The following is a 22,648-nucleotide window of genomic DNA, read 5'->3' on the forward strand; positions in this document are numbered from 1 at the left end:
TAAGATCCAGAAAATCCCCCAGAAACACCAAGTGACCGTGGGCCTTGTGCAAATAAAGAAAATAAAATCCTTCCTATCAGGGAGGAAGTAGGATTTGGAAACAAAGCTGGATTGTGCATTGCTAAATCTGACGGACAAAATGTACTTCATCCCAGAATTCCGGAGGAAGCAGCAATAGAAGCATTGATTGCATTGGACAGCACTGGGTTTTACTCTGGTCATTCGCAAAGGCAGGAGTCCATTCTGGGGAAGTGGAAGGTGATTAACGTGGGAGACAGTAAGGACTGCAGATGGTGGAAGGCAGAGTCAACAAATGTGAAGCTGGAACAGCAGAGCAGGCCAGACAACCTCCAAGGAACAGGAAAATCAATGTTTCCGGCTAAAACCCTTGGATAACCGGAATGTTATGAACTTAATCCGACTATTTGCAAAGGGAAGAAGAGGAAGATTGGCGACCTACAGATCTGTTAACTTGTTATCCACAGTCAGGAATCTGTTAGATTCTATGGTAAAGAATATGATCTTAGATATTTAGAATGTAACAGGAAAATTGGAAATAATTATTATACATTTATGAAAGGGAAATCATTACTGAGAAATGTTTTTTAAAGTATTTGAAAATGTTTCTTGTAAACCTGGACAATGGAGAAACAGAGATATGGTATCGATGTGTATTCTGGATGATTTTTGAAGACCTCACACAGTGAGTTCACAAATAAAGTTAAAGGTGGGAGTATTGGCAAGAACATGTGCAAATGGAAAAGGAAAAGTTAGGTTTGCCTTCATTGAAAGGGATTTGGAATATCGCAGTAAAGACATCCTGCACCAGTTGCAGAGAGTGTTGGCCAGACTGTCTCTGGAGTGTTGTGTTCTGGTCTCCTGATCGGAGGAAGAATATGCTGAGTACAGACGAACTACAATGGAGATTCTCCAGATTAATTCCTCTGTTGAGGAAACGTGGCCTGTGCTATTGAGAGGTTCAAAAGAATGAGGCATGATCTCGGTGAAACTTAGAAACTTCACACAGAGGAGCCCGAATAACACAAAGACATGGAGAAGTGCTGGCAGGCAAGATTAGGAAGAATCCCAAAATATTCCAAATGCACATCAAGCAGAACAGAGAACCAGGAGCGATTAGGGCCCATTAAAAACCAGCAAGGCAATCTTTGTTTGAAGCTGATGAACATTGGCAGATACTTATATGAGCGCTTCATATCTGTTTTACTTGGGAGAAGGAGGATGCAAGTACAGAATTCGAGAAGGTGGACGATGAAGCTCTTCAGTAGATTGGTATAAAATGCGAGCAGGGATTGATGGTTATAGCTGGGATACAATTGGTCACATCCCCTGATCCGAATGACTTGTGTCTCAGGATACTGTGGGAGAGATGAGAGACGAAAAGGCCTAACCAAAAGTTTTAAGTCAACTTTTGTCACAGATGTGGTGCCAGAGGGATAGAGAACAGCTGATGTGGTTCCACATCACAGGAAGGATGCTGGACATAGACCAGGCAACTTTCAACCAGTGAATATCAGATCAGTGTCAGAGAAACTATTGGAAAAAGCAGGGAAGGACAAAATCGATCTCTGTTTGGAGAGTCAAGGTTTGATCAGGGAGAGACCACATGAACTTTATCAGAGGGTAGTCTTGCCTAACGGATTTGAGTGACTCATTTTCGAGAAAGCCGTTCATCTTGATTCTTAGCAAGATCTTGAGAAAGCCCCACATGGGAAATTGATAAACAAAATAAAGTTACATCCAAAATTGTCATCGTGGCAGGAAACAGAGGGTGGTGGTAGAAGGCTGTGTGCCTGGTGATCAGTGTCCGGTGGGTGTACCACAGCGATCAGTGCTGTGTCCCATATTATTTGTGGTATTCATGATGTAGAATGTGCGGGGGGTGGGGGCGGGGGGGGGGGGGGGAGCGTGGGGGTAGTTTGTGTGGACTGTGATGAATAAGTTTGCATTTGACACCAACATTGGCTGATGGTTGACAGTTAGGAGGAAGGTCTTATGTTACAGGAAGATATAGATGGAATGGTCAGATGGCAGATCATTGACAGATGGACTATAATCCTGATAAATATGAGGGGCTGTACTTTGGAAGAAGGAAGCAGACAGGGACATACACAATGAATGGCAGCACGTGAGGAAGCTCAAAGGTTGCTTCTCCAGAGATCCCTGATTTGAAAGGTTATTAGGTTACTCAAGAAGGCATATGGGACCATAGACAGAACCATTCTTCATTGAGCCATAGATTATAAGAGCTTTTTGGGACTTTGGTTAGACCACAATTGGAATACTGTGTGCATTTCAGGATTGCACAGGAAGAGGAGATTTCCTAGGGTGTTCTCTGGGATGGAACGTATCAGCTATCAAGAGCAACTGGGTAAACTTGGGTTGTTTAGTCTGAAGCAGAGAAGGCTGATGGGGATGTGATTCAGAAGGATAAGATTACGAGAGGCATGGACAGGGTGGATAGACGGCACCTGTTCCTTTTAGTCCAAGGGTCAAGAACAAAGGAACACACTTTTAAAGGAAAGAATTTGAAGGTTAAAGAGGTTTTGAGAATTGTTTTTCACTCAGAGGTTGTTTGGGGTCTACAATGCACTTCCTGATAAGGTAGTTGTCATGGGTAAACTCACAATCGTTACACAGGACTTGGACGAGGACTGGAAGTGCCATAACGTTCACAGCTAAGGGCCTCGTGAAGGAAAGTGGGACTAATGCAGACTGTGCTGGATTCCAGATGGTACGGAGACTGTGTTTCTGTGGCTGTGGAAGATCAATTAATGAGAACCTTAAGACAAGAATTGATGTGTTTCTGAAGAGGAGATGAACAAGGGTGATAAGAATGAACTGGAACATCTTCTAAAAATATGTCAATGGGAAAGGTTAACGAAAACAAGTGCAGCTTCTTTCCAGTCTGAAACCCGAGAATGCAGAACAGGGAAATGGCAGAATGATGAAGCAACTACTTCAGGTCTGTCTTACAGGAGAAAACAAAACAAAACAAAAACTTCCTAACAAGAGAAGGAAACCTCAGTCTGGTGAGAAAAACAATGAACAGAATGGAATGAGGAAATAAACGGTTTTGGGAGAAATGGTTGGGAGTGAAGTTATGGACAGAGACAAAGTGAACACAGATTGATGAAATGGGAATTATATTTGAGAAAATGACTGGGACCGAAATTACAGAGAAGGAATGGATGTGATGCATTTGGATTTTCAGAATGGTTTTTGATAAAGTTCCAATCCTAGTTTGTAAAATCATTCTTTGGGATTGGGGCTAATGTATGGACATGAGTTTAGTATTAGAGAACTGTCAGGAAACAGTGAATAAGAATAAAATAATATTTTTGGAGGATAAGGCTCATAGGCTGTCATAGGGATGGGTGCTTGGCCCCCAGCTGTTCACAATACTGATCAAACATGTGGTTGAGGGACTCCCATGTAATATTTCCAATCCTGATGATGGCTCTAAACAATGTAGGATTGTGTGTGGGTCAGGAGGAGGTAAAATAACCCCAAGGTGATTGAGACAAGTGGAGTGAATGGGTAAATACGCGGGAGAACAAGAGCAATGTGGATAGATGTGACATTGTATACTTTGGAAGGAAACATAGAAAGGCAGCCTACTGTTTGATAAGGGATTGATTGAACGACCGAGATCTATAAAAGGACTGACGTTCCCTTTTTTGTTTGCTTCTGTGCAGGCCTCAGAGGTCCATGCTGGGCAGCGAGTTCTGAAGCTAGAAGTCAATACTGGGAATGGCATTGTCACACTGACCAGTGTACATAGACCCCCGCCAAGTGGGGAGCTGTAACATTGAAAAGGAACTGGGTCACCTTATACACTAGTCACTGAAAACGATACTATGGGAGCAGAAAACAGTGCGGGAGATAAATGGTGTGTTGACCTTCATTATGAAGGAATTTGAGTACCGGAGTAATGGGTGTCTTGTTGTCGCTGTGCAGGGCCTTGGTGAGACGTCATCTCAAACATTGTGCGGTATTGTGTGCCATCTGGGTCTCCATACTGAATGAAGGACAATCCTGACATTGAGGGAGTGCAGTGAATGATGGCCAGACTGATCTCTGGGATGACAGGCTTGTTGTGGGAACAGTTTGGGTGGACTGGGCCTGTATTCCATGAGGCTTAGGAAAATGACTGGAGGATACAGTGACATATACAAATCTCTGAGAGGATGAGACAGAGTGGAAACAGTGATGATAACTCCCCTGACTGGCACCTCTAAAACAACAGGCCACGGTATTAGGTACAGGCAGGTTACTCTGCACTGAGATGAGAATAAATGTCTGCACTCAGAGACTGGTGAACCTGGGGAATTCTCTACCACATAAGGCCATGGAAGTAAGGATCTCTAGAGACTTAAAGGGATAGGAAGAGAGCAGGAGTAAGGTGGGGAAATGAAGGATCAGCTTTTTTGTATTTAATGGAGAGAAAAATCAATAGACTGAAGGGACCACCACTGCAGTTCCTATTTTATATTTTTTACTGTCAATGATCACATTAAGAGATATGTATCTTGGGAAAAGTGCATAGAGGCGATGTTCGGCAATATGGGTGACTCTTAACTGACTTCAAGATATCATGAAAAGGGAGAGATGAATCACCCATTCAATAGTTTTGGCTGAGGATGGTGCATATACTGCATCCTAGTCTTTTACACTGATGTACAGGGCTGTTCCGTTATTCAGGATGGGGATGTTTGTGGAGCCCTCTCCTCCAGTGAGTTGTTTAACTGTCGATGACTATTAATTGAGATCACAAATAGTCTATCACTATTTATGATGGGATGACACTTGATCATTGGTCAATTGGTATTAGGATCATTTCACCTTCTGTATCAGATGTTTGTCCTGCTGCTTGGAATGCAAGCAGCCAAGTGCAGTAGCTTTAATGGGGTTGCCATCAGTTTTCAGTAGACATGGTATTGACCCTGGCATATTCACCCACACTCTTCACTGAACCATCGATTGATGGCAATGGTAGATGGAGGGATTATCGGGGAGAAAAGTTACAGACTGTGGTTAAACCTGAATCTGTTGCTGTTGTGGTTTACAGCACCACATGAATGGCCAGTCTGAGCTGCAATATCTGCAATGCATTCTGCTTCCTATCCCCCAGTTCACACCAAGACCCATTCACCCATCGTCCCTGTACTCAGTGACCTACTCTGGTTTCTGATGGAGGAACACTTCAATTTTAATATCTTCATTCTCCTGAGGGTCTCTTCGTAGTGTCATACCTCCAATTTATCATATCACACAAAATCCTTTAACATGTTCATCTGAATCTCTTCACTTCCAATAATGCCACCTTCTGTGTTTAAAGTGAATGTCTTCCCTTCTGTTTCACTCCCTGACCATGATTAAGAGCTCTTTAGGGTCAGTGATGACAGCCATGTGTAGTTTCAGAACCAATGAAGTAGTGTACATTGTGCTAGTGTTCACTTCCCGGTGTATAGTGCTCCATGTTGGACAGGGCGTTGGAGCAACCTTTTGTACACATCACTGAAACGTGTTCAAAAACAGAAATTGGTGGAGATCCTAAGCAGGTCTGGCAGCTCCTGTGGACTGAATATAGAGTTTAAATTCTAGGTCCAGTAACCCTTCTTCACAGCCCCCATTTTCTCCAGCACTTTAAGTTTTTATTTAGAGTTCCAGTATCTACAGTTACTTGTTTTATTGAAAATTGGTTCTGTGCCTCAACATTTCCGGAAATAGTCAGGTCTGGCAGCATCTGCAGGGACGGAGAAAATGATTGAATGTTTCAAGTCCAGCGTGACATTTCTTCAGAACTGGAAAGGGATTGGGAAATTTGTTTTTTAATCCCTTGACAGGAAGAGGGTGATGGAAAACAGAGGGTGTGGAGCTTAGTTATGGTGAAAGAGAAACAGCTGGAAGGTGGGTCTAAGTTAAGGTGGACACTGTTAAGAATCACACAACACCAGGTTAGAGTCCAACAGGTTTATTTTGACCATAACCTGGTGTGGTGTGATTTTTAACTTTGTGTCCCCCAGTCCAACATAGGCACCTCCTCATCATAAATTAAGGTGGGACTGGGGGGGAATCGGTTCTCACCATTGAGTGCAAGATAAACAAGACACAGACAAGAAAAGGTCATAGGGAAACCAGGAGAGAGAATGCATTAAAAATGTAGAAAGCAGACAAAATGTGGTCAGGCTGTGAAGTTATGGAATTGAATATTAACTCCTACAGGCTGTAACGTACCCAAGTGTAAAGTGAGTTGTTACTCAAGCTTGGGTTTGACTTCTGTGGAACATTGCAGCATACCCAGGACTGAAATGTTAGCATGAGAGTAAGGGAGGTTATTGAAATAAGAAGCAATGAGAAAGTCTGACAGACAGAGTGGACGGGTTCCCCAAAGTCATCTCTGTTTGGTCTCCCCAATGTAAAGGAGACTGCATTGTGAGCAGCAGTGACAGTCGACCGGATTGAAATGGTACAAATGAAATGTTGCTTCATCTGGAAGGTGTATTCGGGGCCTTGGATAGGGAGGAGGGAAGAGGTGAATCAATAAGTGTTACAGCTTCTGTAATTGCATAGGAAGGTGCAATGGGGGAATGGGGAAGTGTTCGGGGTGACGGAGGGTGCCTCTGAGGGAACGCTCTGAGGGAATGCCTTATGAAAATGCCTTATGGAACGGACCTTATGAAAAAGAACAAAGGACAAAGAACAAAGAAAAATTACAGCCTAGGAACAGGCCCTTCGGCCCTCCAAGCCTGAGCCAATCCAAACCTACTGTCTAAACCTGTCTCCCAATTCCTAAGCATCTGTATCCCTCTGCTTCCCACCTCCTCATGCATCTGTCCAGACGCATCTTAAATGAATCTACCGTGCCTGTCTCTACCACCCCTGCTGGCAACGTGTTCCAGGCACCCACCACCCTCTGTGTGAGGTACTTGCCGCATGTATCCCCCTTAAACATTTCACCTTTCACCTTCAAAGCGTGACCTCTTGTTATTGAATCCTTCACCCTGGGAAAAAGCTTATCCACCCTGTCTATACCCTTCACGATTTTGTAAACCTCAATCAGTTCCTCCCTCAATCTCCTTTTTCCTAATGAAAACAAACCGAATCTACTCAACCTCTCTCCATAGCTAGCACCTTCCATACGAGGCAACATCCTCGTAAACCTTCCCTGCAACCTCTCTAAAGCGTCCACATCCTTTTGGTAATGTGGTGACCAGAACTGTACACAGTATTCTAAATGTGGCTGAACCAATGTCTTGTACAATTTTAACATGAATTGCCACCCCAATTCCTCCGCTTCCTCCGTATCTGCTCCCAGAAGGACCATTTCCACAACAGACTCCCACAGCTACCTGGATTACACCTCTTCCCACCCTATTTCTTGCAAAAATGCCATCTTGTATTCCTAATTCCTCCACCTCTGCCGTATCTGCTCCCAGGAGGACCAGTTCCACCTCAGAACACACCAGATGGCCTCCTTCTTTAGAGCCAGCAATTTCCCTTCCCACGTGGTTAAAGATGCCCTCCAACGCATCTCGTCCACATCCCGCACTTCTGCTGTCAGACCCCACCCCTCCAACCGTAACAAGGACACAACGCCCCTGGTGCTCACCTTCCACCCTACCAACCTTCGCATAAACCAAATCATCCCCCGACATTTCTGCCACCTCCAAAAAGACCCCACTACCAGGGATATATTTCCCTCCCTCCCCCTTTCCGCCTTCTGCAAAGACCGTTCCCTCCGTGACTACCTGGTCAGGTCCACGCCCCCCTATAACCCACCCTCCCATCCTGGCACTTTCCCCTGCCACCGCAGGAACTGCAAAACCTGCACCCACACCTCCTCCCTCACCTCCATCCAAGGCCCTAAAGGAGACTTCCACATCCATCAAAGTTTTACCTGCACATCCACCAATATCATTTATTGTATCCGTTGCTCCCAATGTGGTCTCCTCTACATTGGGGAGACTGGATGCCTCCTAGCAGAGCGTTTTTGGGAACATCTCGGGACACCCACACCAATCAACCACACTGCCCTGTGACCCAACATTTCAATAACCCTTCTTTTCTGCCGAGGACATTGAGGTTCACCGCCACTCCTTCACCACCAGACGCCTGGAAAAAGAACACCTCATCTTCTGCCTCGGAAAACTTCAACCCCAGGGTATCAATGTGGACTTCAACAGTTTCCTCATTTCCTCTTCCCCCACCTCACCCTAGTTCAAAACGTCCAGTTCAGCACTGTCCTCTTGACTTGTCCTATCTGCCTATCTTCTTCTTCACCTATCCACTCCACCCTACCCCCCGCCCCTGACCTATCACCTTCATCCCCTCCCCCACTCACCTATTGTACTCTATGCTACTTTCTCCCCACCCCCACCCTCCTCTAGCTTATCTCTCCACGCTTCAGGCTCTCTGCCTTTATTCCTGATGAAGGGCTTACAAAGAACATAGAACATAGAACATAGAAAAATACAGTGCACATACAGGCCCTTCGGCCCTCGATGTTGCGCCGAACGAAGCCTACCTAACCTCCACTAGCCTAATAACCTCCATATGCTTGTCCAATGCCCGCTTAAATGACCATAAAGAGGGAGAGTCCACCACTGCTACTGGCAGGGCATTCCATGAACTCACAACCTGCTGAGTAAGAAATCTACCCCTAACATCTGTCCTATACCTACCACCCCTTAATTTAAAGCTGTGTCCCCTCGCCACAGCTGACTTCATGAGCGGAAAAAGGTTCTCACTGTCAACCCTATCTAAACCCCTAATCATCTTGTACACCTCTATCAAATCTCCCCTAAACCTTCTTTTCTCCAATGAGAACAGCCCCAAGTGCCTCAGCCTTTCCTCATACGATCTTCCTACCATACCAGGCAACATCCTGGTAAACCTCCTCTGCACTCGTTCCAATGCCTCCACATCCTTCCTATAGTATGGCGACCAGAACTGCACACAATACTCCAGATGAGGCCGCACCAGAGTCTTATACAACTGCAACATGACCTCAGGACTCCGGAACTCAATTCCTCTACCAATAAAGCCCAGTACACCATATGCCTTCTTCACAGCACTATTGACCTGGGTGGCAACTTTCAAAGATCTGTGCACATGGACACCAAGATCCCTCTGCTCATCCACACTACCAAGTAGTCTACCATTAGCCCAGTAATACATCTTCTTGTTACTCCTACCAAAGTGAATGACTTCACACTTAGCTACATTGAATTCCACTTCTGCCAGCTCTGCAACTTATCTATATCCTGCTGTAACCTGCCACATCCTTCTTCGCTGTCCACAACTCCACCGACTTTCGTGTCATCCACAAACTTGCTCACCCAGCCTTCAAGCCCCTCCTTCAGGTCATTTATAGAAATGACAAACAGCAATGGTCCCAAAACAGATCCTGTGGAACACCGCTAATAACTGCACTCCAAGATGAACCTTTTCCATCAATTACTACCCTCTGTCTCCTTCCAGCCAGCCAATTCCTAATCCAAACCTCTAATGCACCCTCAATGCCATGCCTTCGTAGTTTATGCATTAAACATCGATTTTACTGCTCCTCGGATGCTGCCTGAACTGCTTTGCTCTTCCAGCACCACTAATCCAGAATCTGGTTTCCAGCATCTGCAGTCATTGTTTTTACCTACCTGATACCCAATACCCCGTCCAATGAAGGCAAGCATACTATATGCCTTCTTGACCACTCTATTTACCAGTGCAGCAACCTTCGGTACAATGGACCTGCACTCCCAGATCTCTCTGCCCATTAACTTATCCCAAGGCTCTTCTGTTCATTGTATAATTCGTTCAAGAATTAGTCTTGCCTAAATGCATCACCTCACATTTGTCTGGATTGAACTCCATCTGCCACTTTCCACCCAACTCTCCAATCTATCTATATTCTCCTGTATTCTCTGACAGTTCCTTATGCTTTCTGATACTCCACCAATCTTCGTGTCATCTGCAAACTTGCTGATCATACCAACAGTGCCCTCTTCCAGATCATTTATGTACATTACAAACAACAGTGGCCCCAACACTGACCCCTGCGGACCACCACTGGTCACTTTTCTCCATTTCAAGAAACTCCCTTCAACTACTGCTCTCTGTCTCCTGTTGCTCAACCAGTTCTTTATCCACCTCGCTAGAACACCCTGCACACCATGTGACTACACTTTCTCCTTTAGTCTACAATGGGGAACCTTATCAAACACCTTACTAAAATCCATGTATATGACATCAACAGCCCTTCCTTCATCTATCAACTTGGTCACATCCTCGAAGAACTTTATTAAGTTGGTAAGGCACGATCTCCCCCACACAAAACTATCATTGATAAGATCATTCTTTTCTAAATATAAATAGATCCTAACCCTCAGATCTTTTCCAGCAACTTTCCCATCAGGCGTCAGGCTCACTGGTCTGTAGTTACCTGGAATATCCTTACTACCCTTCTTGTACAGGGGGACAACATGAGCAACCTTCCAGCTCTCCGGCACCTCACTTTTGAGGTGTTTAAGAATGCTGACAGGGGATGAGAGGGGACGATGTGTTTGATGGTGCTGTTCTGCAGGAGGTGGTGGAAGTGGCGGGGATGATTGTGTGAATGTGGAAGTGAGTGCAGTGGAGAGTGAGGACAAGGGAACCTCCATCATTGTACTGGAAAGGAGGTGAAGGGGTGAGGGTATAAGCACAGGAGCTGGGTCCCTCACAGGTGAAAGCCCTGTCCACCAGAGTTGGGGGGGGGGGCGGGGAGGATTTCTCATTTGAGGGAAAGCGAAGCCATGTCGGAGGGTTCCCACTGGAATGTGGCATCATCAAACAGAAATAACAGAGAGACGGGGAACCTGGGAGAATGGAGTCACTCTCGGCTGATCATGTGTTCGGGATTAGTGGTGCTGGAAGAGCACAGCAGTTCAGGCAGCATCCAAGAAGCTTCGAAATCAACGTTTAGGGCAAAAGGCCTTCATCAGGAATAAAGGCAGTGAGTCTGAAGCGTGGAGAGATAAGCTAGAGGAGGGTGGGGGTGGGGAGAAAGTAGCATAGAGTACAATGGGTGAGTGGGGGAGGGGATGAAGGTGATAGGTCAGGGAGGAGAGGGTGGGGTGGATAGGTGGAAAAGGAGATAGGCAGGTAGGACAGGTCCGGACAAGTCATGGGGACAGTGCTGAGCTGGAAGTTTGGAATTAGGGTGAGGTGGGGGAAGGGGAAATGAGGAAACTGTTGAAGTCGACGTTGATGCCCTGGGGTTGAACTGTTCTGAGGTGGAAGATGAGGTGTTCATCCTCCAAGCGTCTGGTGGTGAGGGAGCGGTGGTGAAGGAGGCCCAGAACCCCCATGTCCTCGGCAGAGTGGGAGGGGGAGTTGAAATGTTGGGTCACGGGGCGGTGTGGTTGTCTGGTGTGGGTGTCCTGGAGAAGTCCCCTAAAACGCTCTGTGAGGAGGCGCCCAGTCTCCCCAATGTAGAGGAGACCACATCGGGCGCAACGGATACAATAAATGATATTGGTGGATTGCAAGTAAACATTTGATGGATGTGGAAGGCTCTTTTAGGTCCTTGGATGGAGGTGAGGGAGGAGGTGTGGGCACAGGTTTTACAGTTCCTGCGGTGGCAGGGGAAGGTGCCAGGATGGGAGGGTGGTTTCTAGGGGTGTGTGGACCTGACCAGATAGTCACGGAGGGAACGGTCTTTGCGGAAAGCTGAAAGGGGTGGGGAGGGAAATATATCCCTGGTGGTGGGGTCTGTTTGGAGGTGGCGGAAATGTCGGCGGATGATTTGGTTTTTGCGAAGGTTGGTAGGGTGGAAGGTGAGCACCAGGGGCGTTCTGTCCTTGTTACGGTTGGACTGGTGGGGTCTGAGGGCTGAGGGTTACAAGGTAGTCAGGAAAGACCTAAAGAGAGAGCTCAGAAGAGCCAGGAGGAGACAGGAGAAGTTGTTGGCGGATAGGATCAGGGTAAACTCTAAGGCATTCTATAGGTATTTAAGGAATAAAAGAATGATGAGAGTAAGATTAGGGCCAATCAAGGATAGTAGTGGGAAGTTGTGTGTGGAGTCAGAGGAAGATAGGGGAAGCACGAAATGAATATTATTCGACAGCGTTCACTCTAGAAAACAACAATGTTGACGAGGAGATTACTGAGATACAGGCTACTAGACTCGGTGGGATTGAGGTTCACAAGGAGGAGGTATTAGAAATCCTGCAGAGTGTGAAAATAGATAAGTCCCCTGGGCTGGATGGGATTTATCCTAGGATACTCTGGGAAGCAAGGGAGGAGATTGCTGAGCCTTTGGCATTGATCTTTAAATCATCATTGTCTACAGGAATAGTGCCAGAGGACTGGAGGTTAGCAAATGTGGTTCCTCTGTTCAAGAAGGGGAGTAGAGACAATCTTGGTAATTGTAGACCAGTGAGCCTTATTTCAGTTGTTGGTAAAGTGTTGGAAAAGGTAATAAGAGATAGGATTTATAATCATCTAGAAAAGAATAATGTGATTAGGGATAGTCAGCATGGTTTTGTGATGGGTAGGTCATGCCTCACAAACTTTATTGAGTTCTTTGAGAAGGTGACCAAACAGGTAAATGAGAGTAAACCAGTTGATGTGTTGTATATGGATTTCAGCAAGGCGTTCGATAAGGTTCCCCACAGTAGGCTATTGTACAAAATGCGGAGGAATGGGATTGTGGGAGGTATAGCAGTTTGGATCAGTAATTGGCCAGCTGAAAGAAGACAGAGGGTGGTGGTTGATGGAAAATGTTCATCCTGGAGTCCATTTACTAGTGGTGTACCGCAAGGGTCAGTGTTGGGTCCACTGCTGTTCATCGTTTTTATAAACGACCTGGATGAGTGTGTAGAAGGGTGGGTTAGCAAATTTGCAGATGACACTAAGGTCAGTGGAGTTGTGGATAGTGACGAAGGATGTTGTAGGTTACAGAGGGACATAGATAAGCTGCAGAGCTGTGCCGAGAGGTGGCAAATGGAGTTTAATGCGGACAAGTGTGAGGTAATTCACTTTGGTCGGTGTAACCGGAATGCAAAGTACTGGGTTAAGTGAAAGATTCTTGGTAGTGTAGATGAGCAGAGAGATCTCAGTGTCCAGGTACACAGATCCTTGAAAGTTGCCACCTAAGTTGACAAGGTTGTTAAGAAGGCATACAGTGTTTTAGCTTTTATTAATAGAGGGATCTAGTTCCGGAACCATGAGGTTATGCTACAGCTGTACAAAACTCTAGTGCGGCCGCAATATAAGAAGGATGTGGAAGATTTGGAAAGGTTCTGCTTGCCTGGTATGGAGGGAAGGTCTTACGAGGAAAGGCTGAGGGACTTGAGGCTATTTTTGTTGGAGAGAAGAAGGTTGAGAGGTGACTTAATAGAGACATACAAGATGATCAGAGGGTTAGATAGGGTGGACAGGGAGAGTTTTTTCCAAGTATGGTGATGGCGAGCACAAGGCGGCATCGCTTTAAATTGAGGGGTGATAGATATAGGACAGATGTCAGAGGGAGTTTCTTTACTGAGAGAGTAGTAAGTGTATGGAATGCTTTGCCTGCAACAGTCGTAGATTCGCAAACTTTAAGTACATTTAAGTTGTCATTGGACAAGCATATTTACGGACATGGAATAGTGTAGGTTAGATGGGCTTCAGATTGGTATAACAGGTTGGCGCAACATCGAGGGCTGAAGGGCCTGTATTGCGCTGTAATGTTCTGTGTTCTATACCGAGAGAGACTCAATTAAACTGGATAAATTGTGGAGTAATTTTTGGATTGGGTGCCTACTTGTTAGACACCCATCTTGCAAGAACGTTTCAATAAAATTCGCTGCTTCAGGATTTGACTCGGACTGAAATTTATTGGTACATGAGCTCTGTTTCTCACAATTTGGGTGCTCGTCTGGGATGGCCATCATCACCAGCAGGGTAGGCACCATCGATGGCTGGGAAGACATGTCCCGTTCCTTTGAGAACAGTCCTGTGTTCCTCGGCGGTGGGTTCCCCCTTCTGGTTGACTGATTGAGATCTGATGAGAATCTATCTGAAGGGCATGGATAGGAAAAATAGACAAAGTCTTTTCCCTGGGGTTGGAGAGTCCAGAACTAGAGAGCATAGGTTTAGGGTGAGAGGGGAAAGATATAAAAGAGACCTAAGGGGCAACTTTTTCACACAGAGTATGATACATGTATGGAATGAGTTGCCAGAGGTTGTGGTCAAGGCTGGTACAATTGTAACATATAAGAGGCATTTGGATGGGTATATGAATAGGAAGGGTTTGGAGGGATATGGCCCGGTACAGGCAGGTGGGATGAGATTGGGTTGGGATATCTGGTTGGCATGGACGGGTTGGACCGAAGGGTGTGTTTCCATGCTGTACATCTCTATGAATCTATGAGTGCTTATGAATTGGTCCCAAAAGCGTACAGACAGTAGTTCAGAAACATAAAGAAGGAACCACATCAAACTTAAGTTGAGTTTGAAAGAATGAAACATAATCATTTTGATAGATGGTAGTGAGCCTTAAAGATAGATAAGACCTATGAGGCTCTGAGAGATTACTCTGCTGGAGGAGTTTAAAAACTCACTTCCAGAGATGGTAAGAATTCGTGTGGAAGAACAGAAAGTTCAGGAAGTGAGATGTGCAGCAGGATTACCACAGATGAATACATATTGGTGTAGAAGAGAAGCTTCCGGGCAGAATTTCACCCTGTGTGGGATAGAAGTTGGGAGAAGGGGAGATTCTGCACGAGGAAACAAAAAGTAGAGAACATGTAAATATTTACCACAGGTTTGAAAACATGCCCAAGATGGATGAAAGGAGGTGAAAGGCCTCAGGTGTTCCCACGGTGGGAAAGTGACACATGTAAAGTCACAGTGCTGGTTGTTGAAGAAAGGCATTGTGGGAAAAGATGTGGTAAAAGGAGCTGAGCCAGTGGCCTTAGTGAAGGTAGTAAAGGATACCCCAAGAAGAGCCGAGGAGCTGAAGGAGAGTGCACAGCCGAGGCAGGGGCTGGGTATGGGGTTAGTATCTGATCTCTACAAAGAATTCATCTTTGTGGGTAAAGGTTACTCTGAGAGAACAGGGGGAGAAGAACAAGAAATTATAATTTTGAGAAATACACAATCTAACCAGTCTCTAATGGTAAGAGATGAGCGAATTTGTACACATCCTGATCTGTTACCCAAGAGTTTGGTAATCTGTGGGATAGACAGACAGAAATTTAACATTGCGTTATGTAAGATCAGGTTGCAGTGCCAACTCAAGGCTGGGAGAGTAACAGTCCTGCTCCTCGGACGCTGCCTGATCTGCTGTGCTTTTCCAGCACCACTGTCTAATCTCGACTCTGGTTTCCAGCATCTGCAGTTCTTGGTTTTACCTGGGAGAGTAACAGTCAGAGTTTGACAGAGTGTTGGTTCCAGGAATTCAGTTTGTTCTTCTGAATGATTTGGCAGGATCCAAGGTGGGAGTGACATCCCTTCTTGTGGTGAAGCCCAAGGAAGATCAAGAAACTGAGGAGTTAAAAGAAAAATATCCTGATATTTTCCCAGATTGTGTAGTAACAAGATCCCACTAACATAAGTCATAGCAAAAAGCAAAAACTGAAGAGAACGATGAAGGAATTGAGGTTCAGTTGGTGGATACCCTGTTTGATGTAATGGTGCAGAAAAACCTGAACAGGCAGAGGGTCAGACAGAAGCGTTTAGTCCTGAAAGGCTAAGGGACTTGCAACAGCAAGACAAGGCAATAAAAGATATATGTGTGGATATTTACTCCGAAAAGGAGGCAGAGTGTATTCCTAAGGGTTATTATCTGAAAGATAGAATTCTCAGATAGAAATGGAGACCACGGCAGGTTAGTGCAGAGGAGAAATGGGCCAAAGTGCACCAGGTTGTGTTGCCGGTAGCATACAGACAGGAAGTGTTATGGTGAGCACATGAACTTCCTGTAGGAGGTCACCGAGGAGAATGAAAGATTCAGGCTAAGGTACAAAAACATTTTTATTCACCTAGAATGCACAATGATGTGGTTAACTTTTGCTGTATGTGTCATACATGCCAAATGGTAGGTAAGCCCCAGGTCGTAACAAAACCAGCCCCTCTGTTGCCAATTCCCTTTCGCGTGGGTTGTAATTGATTGTGTAGGTCCCCTCCCGAAAACTAAAACTGGGAACCAGTACATGTTAACCATAATGGATGTGTCTACCAGATTTCCGGAGGCAATTCCATGATGGAGTATCAAGGCAAAAAAGGTGGGAGAAGAGTTAGTAGCTTTGTTCACACGGTATGGGCTACCCAGAGAGATTCAGTTGGATCAAGGGTCACATTTTACTGCTTAGCTGTTTAAGGAGGTTACAGATAGCTTCGGCATACAGCATTTTAATCCCAGTGTATATCATCCTGAATCCCAGGGAGCTTCAGAAAGGTGGTATCAGACCTTGAAGACCATGTTGACAACATACTGTCACGATTACCCGAATGACTGGGGTAAAGGTATCCCATTCATATTGTTTGCCCCAAATAAATCTACTCATATTACTCCCTTCGAGTTAATATTCCACATGAAATGAGAGGCTGTTTGAAATTAATCAAGGAGAAATTGACAGGACTAAAGTCGGAGATCTCACACTTAGATTACGTATCAGAGGTGATGGAGACACTAAATCGAGTCGATGATTTAGCTAAACAGCACGTAAAGAGGGCACAGCGTAGAATGAAGCAGGTGACAGATTAAAAACTCTGAGACACAGACGCTTTCCCGAGGGGAGGATGTGTTAGTATTGTCACAAGCAATAGGCGATCCCTTCAAAACCAGGTTTAGGGGACCTATCAGATTGAGAAAAAGTTAAGTCAGGTGATCTATCTCGTTAAGATGGCACATAGGAGAAAAACTGTACTGGGGATGTCATGTGAACATGTTGGAACCTCATTATGGTAGAGAGAAAGATCAGGAGAAATGGGTGTTAGTTACTGCCCCACAGAGCGAGGAATCAAATCCAGATATTGTGAATTTTGATGTGCCTCAAAATATGTTAAAAAATGAAGAAATCCTCGAGGAGTTGGACAGGTTAGTGAGCTGTCGGTCGAGGGGCTCAGTTGAAAGGTTTGCTACTGCAGTTTGAAGACATATGTCGGAATCAGATGGAGAGGACTAATACTGTTGTCCATGAACTGGACATAGGGAATACTGTTCTGATAAAACAACTTAATCTTTTCAAAGCCAGACAGGTCCAGATGGAGGTGGAGGCCATGCTTGACAAGGACAGCATTGAACAGAGCCAGAGTGAGTGGAGTTTGCTGATCGTCTCAGTTCCCAGACCAGACCAAACAGGAGTCAATGATTTTTTTGTGTGTTATCAGAAGGTGAACAACATTACAAAATTGGACTCATATTGACAAGCCAGTTACATCACAAAGTTAAGCTTACTGTGTGGTTACCTTTTTCAGAGACGGTGATAGAAATTTCTGTGTTTGTAACCCCAAATGGGCTACATCAATTCAAGGTGATGCCTTTTGGAATGAATAATGCACCCACCACATTCCAAAGACCCCTGAACAAAGTTGTGGCTGGGTTAACAGACTGTGCAGTCTATGGGGATGATGTAGTGATCTTTAGTAAGTCCTGGAAAAGGCACATGGTACAGTTGGCAGACCTCTGAATGACTATGAGAAGCAAAACTGGTAACAAACTTCAACAACACTGAATTTGCGAAAGCAGAGGTGACATTCTAAGGATGTAAAATCAGTCATGGAAGGTTGACCCCCATGGAATGCAAAGACGAAGGCCATCAAGGAATTTCCACAACCAACCTCGAACAAAGAGGTGCAACAATTTTCGGGACTAAGCAGTATCTGCTGAAGAGTAACACAGCGTTTTGGTCGGTAGAACAATGCCAGGAGGTATTCGGCCATTTCAAAGCAATATTAACCATCACACCAGTTTTAGCGACACCAAACCTTTCAAAACCTTTCAAAGTTGCCATGGATGCTCGTGACACAGGAGTTGGAGCAGTGCTGCTACAGGAAGATAAGGATGGGATTGAACAGCCAGGTGGTTACTTTTCAAAGAAACTCAACACCCACCAGACAAAATACTTTATGTTCAAAAAAGAACTATTGAGTTTGGTACTGGCCTGACAATATTTTAATGTGGATATCACAAACAATGTGTCAGAGAGGGTCGTGCACACGGATCACAATCCTCTTTCATTCTTGGAAAGCTTTAAAGACAAGGAAATGAGACTATTTCATGGGAGCCTTATGTAACAGATTTTAATTTAAAAATCGTACATGTTCCGGGTCATAAGAATGTAATCACAGATGCACTATCGCGGATTTAACTGATAATGTATTGGTATCTATTCAATGTTTTTTATATATAGGGAAGATGTTAATATGAAGTTCGGTTAAAGTCATATGTATTTCATGGTAATGTGGTTAAGAAATAGAGAGAAAAAGAAGCCATTTTTTCTTTATGATGGTTCATTTTCTTCTTAAGGGGGAGGTGTTACAAAGGTGTGGGCGTGTCCTGTACCTTTAAGAGAGAGAGGAAGCTAGAAAGGCCTGACTGAAAGCACAGAGTGTCCTGAATAATTTAAAAATGTAACACTTGGTTGAAATAAATACCTGCAGTTGCATTGCCATGGAACAAAAACAAATTCAAATTCAGCCAATCAGTTTAAATTCTCCCCCAGATACCAAAATCCAATCGAATTTGAATTTAGTGTTTTGATAACATCAGACCAATGAAGTGATTCGATGTTTTGGGCGATAAAACCAGACATTTTGAACAGTTAGGGGGAGCACTGTCACGAACCCCAACAAGAATAGACTGCTAATCGAATCGTTATTGACAGGTACCTGTCCATAAAAAAAGCTGAGCAGGAGAAGACCGAGGAACAGCCAACCTCGAAAAATCTACAGAGGAAAATCTACAAAGGAGAATCGACAAAGCTGACAGGTTTTGAAATGTGACTTTTTTTTGTAAACTTCATCGAGTTTTTGTAATCAGCCCAGTATTGTGGAGTGGGCGGTAAAAGACAGGTTTAAGAAAAAGGAGTTGTAAATAGTTGTCTAATGTTCTCTGTTGAACTTAAAGAATAAAATTGTTAATTTTTATTTGAAGTAGTGAAAACTGGGATGGTCCTTTGCCTCTTGCAATTTAACAGGTTACAGCAAGAGGTGAACATCTCTGTGTGTTGGGTTTAAATTAACAGCGGGGTTTATCCCATGTCATAACACCCTGCTGACTCCATCTGTAGGAAGTGCACCCAACTGCAGCTCCTTGAAAAACACTTTAGGGATCTAGAGCTGGAGCTGGAGAAACTTTGAAACATTCTGGAGGCGGGGGAGTTAATGAGAGGAGTTACAGGGAGGTAGTTGCACCTCAGGTACAAGAAAAGGGCTGATGGGTTACAGTCAGGGATGGAAAGGGAACTAGCAGGCAGTGCAGGGATCCCCTGCAGCTGTTCCCCTCATTAACAAGCAGACCATTTTGGATACTGTTGGGGGGGAACAACTAACCAGGGGTAAGTCATGGGGTACAGGTCTCTGACACAGAGTCTGTCCCTGTTGCTCAGAAGGGAGGGGGAAGATGAGCAGAGCATTCGTCATTGGGGACTCCATAGTTCGGGAGAAAAGCAGGAGGTTCTGTGGGAACGAGAGAGACTCACGGTTGGAGTGTTACCTCCCAGGTGCCAGGGTTCACGATGTCATGATCATGTTTTCAGAATCATCGAATCATAAATTTCCTACAGTGTGGAAATAGGCCCTTCTGTCCAATACATCCACACCAATCCTCGGAAGAGTAACCCACCCAGACCCATTCCCCTACCCTATTATCCTATCTTTACCCCTGACTAATGCACCTAACCTACATATCCCTGAAAACTATGGCCAAATTAGCATGGCCAAGTCACCTAACCTGCACATGTTTGGATTGTGCGAGAAAACTGGAGCACCTGGAGGAAACCCATGCAGACACAGAGAGAATGTACAAACTCCACACAGACCATCGCCAAAGGCTGGAATCGAACCCGGGCCCTGAGTGCTCTGAAGTGACATTGCTAACCATGTAGTCACTGTGCCACCCATAAGGACCCCCTTGAAGGTGACGGGGGAGCAGCCCCAGGGTGTGGTCCACATAGGCACTAATGACATTGGTAGGGAAAGGGGTGGGGACTTAAGGCAGAAATTCAGGGAGCTATGGTGGAAGTTTGGAGCTCGAACTAACAGAGTTGTTATCTCTGGTTTGTTGCCCGTGCCAAGTGCTGGCGGGGCAAGGTATATGGAGAGAGAGGAGTTGAACACGTGGCTACAGGGATGATACAGGAGGCAGGGTTTTGGATACCTCGATAGTTGGGGTTCATTCTGGGGTAGGTGGGACCTCTACAAACAGGATGATCTACACCTGAAATAGAGGGGCTCCAGTATCCTGGGTGGGGAACTTTGATATTGATCTTCGGGAGAGTTGAAACTAATTCAGCCGGGGATGGGAACCAACATTGTAGTTACAGTGTTCAGGAGGATGAGAATAGTGAGGTCAGAAATATGGTTTCATGGTCGCAAGAGTCCACCAGCCAGCAGGAAAATGGTTTCAATGTCAGGAGCATCCAGAATAAGGTGGGTGAACTTGCAGGATGGGGTTGGTATCTGGGACTTCAATGTTGTGGCCGTTTCGGAGACATGGATAGAACAGGCACAGGAATGGTTGCTGCAGGTTCTGGGGTTCAGATGTTTCAGTAAAAACAGGGAAGATGGTAAAGGAGGGGGAGGTGTGGCAATGTTAGTCAAGGACAGTATTATGGTGGCAGAAAGGACATTTGAGGACTCATCTACTGGGGTAGAATGGGCTGAGGTTAGAAACAGGAAAGGAGAGGTCACCCTGTTGAGTGTTGTCTATGGGCCTCCGAATGGTTCCAGAGATGTCAAGGAAAGGAAAGGAAAGATGTCGAGGAAAGAAAGCATACGGTGTGTAAGGTTTTATTGGTAGAGGGATTGGGTTTTGGAGCCACAAGGTCATGTTGCAGCTGTCCAAAACTCTGGTGCAACTGTCCTTGGAATGCTGTAGAATTCTGGTCATCGTATTATAGGAAGGATGTGAAACCTTTGGAAAGGTTTCAGAGAAGATTTACTAGGATTGCCTGCTCTGCAGGGAAGGTCTTATGAGGAAAGGCTGAGGGACTTGAGGTTGTTTTCATTAGAGACAAGAAGGTTGAGAGGTGACCTAATTGAGACATATAAGATAATCAGAGAGTTAGATAAGGTAGACAGTGAGATCCTTTTACCTCAGATGGCATTGGCTCATACGAGGGGACATAACTTTAAATTGAGGGGTGATAGATATAGGACAAATATCCAAGGTAGTTTCTTCACTCAGAGAGTAGGAGGGCCATGGAAAACCCTGCCTGCAACAGTAGTGTACTCACCACCATCGAGGGCTGAAGGACCTGTCCTGTGCTGTATTGTTCTGTGTTCTATGTTTAGTGTGAGGAATTGAATGGAAACAAAGTATGTTATTGTTGAAAACAAAGGTGCAATCAAAAGACACAGAGTCCTGACACGATGTTATTTCCTCTTTTAAACTTCTCATGTATTTTGTTAGTTTGCCCAGATGTGTGGGTCAGAGAATTCAGTGAGGACAGGAGCCTGTCGTTGCATTTCCCTCTCTGGCCTGCAGTGAACGATTACATTCCTGCCTCAGGTAACTGTCTGTGTGGGGTTTGCACATTCTCCCTGTGTCTGCGTGGGTTCCATCAGGGTCCTTCAGTTTCCTCCCTCAATCCAAAGATGTGCGGGTCAGGTGAATTGGTAATGCTAAATTGCTAATAGTGTAAGGTGCATTAGTCAGCGGTAAATATAGGGGAATGAGTCTGGGTGGGTTACTCTTCAGGGGGTCAGTGTGGATTTGTTGGGCCAAATGGCCTGCTTCCATACTCTGAGCAATCTAATATCATCTCATCTAACACTCACCTTCCTCCATATCATTTATTTTTCTCCCCACTTCACTCACTGTGAACAGGTTACTTGACATGAAGGTCGCTTTTGTGCATTGCTAATTCATCTTTTGGTTTTGCTTTTGTTGTCCCACTTCCTACTAATTGTTGCTGATTGCTAACAGCACAGTACACTGGCTTTACCCCTCCAGTCTCTGTCATTTTGCCCCTCAGATGGAGTCAGTCCTTGCCCATGAGGAAAGGAGTGTTATCATGTTGCTGCTCCTCCTTCTCCTTTCGGTCCATTCCTCACGTGGACTCCTCGTTCCGTTATCTGCTGCACCTAATGTTGGCTCTGAGTTACTTGGATTGATTCACCAATTGAATTATTGTTCTAACTGGATATGTCACGGCATACTTTAACTGGTCTCTGAAATGTTTCTGTGTCACCACATAAATAAGGGCATTTGTGTAGCAACTTAAGTTCCTCAGCATATATCCAATCTGAGCAAAGAGACGAAAAGAAACATAATCCAAGGAATAACCAGCATTAAAGAAATATAAAATATGCAACAACCAGAGAAGTATGAAGCTGGCAGATATGGCAAAGAGTAAAATCACAGAATTCTTCCTGCTCTCTACCTCTGGATCATTCTCTGTTTTTCTCTGACCTCTCAGTTCCTTCCGCACCTTAA

The sequence above is a fragment of the Chiloscyllium punctatum genome, chromosome 29, assembly GCF_047496795.1.
Source record: "Chiloscyllium punctatum isolate Juve2018m chromosome 29, sChiPun1.3, whole genome shotgun sequence".
NCBI classification, from domain to species: Eukaryota; Metazoa; Chordata; class Chondrichthyes; order Orectolobiformes; family Hemiscylliidae; genus Chiloscyllium; species Chiloscyllium punctatum.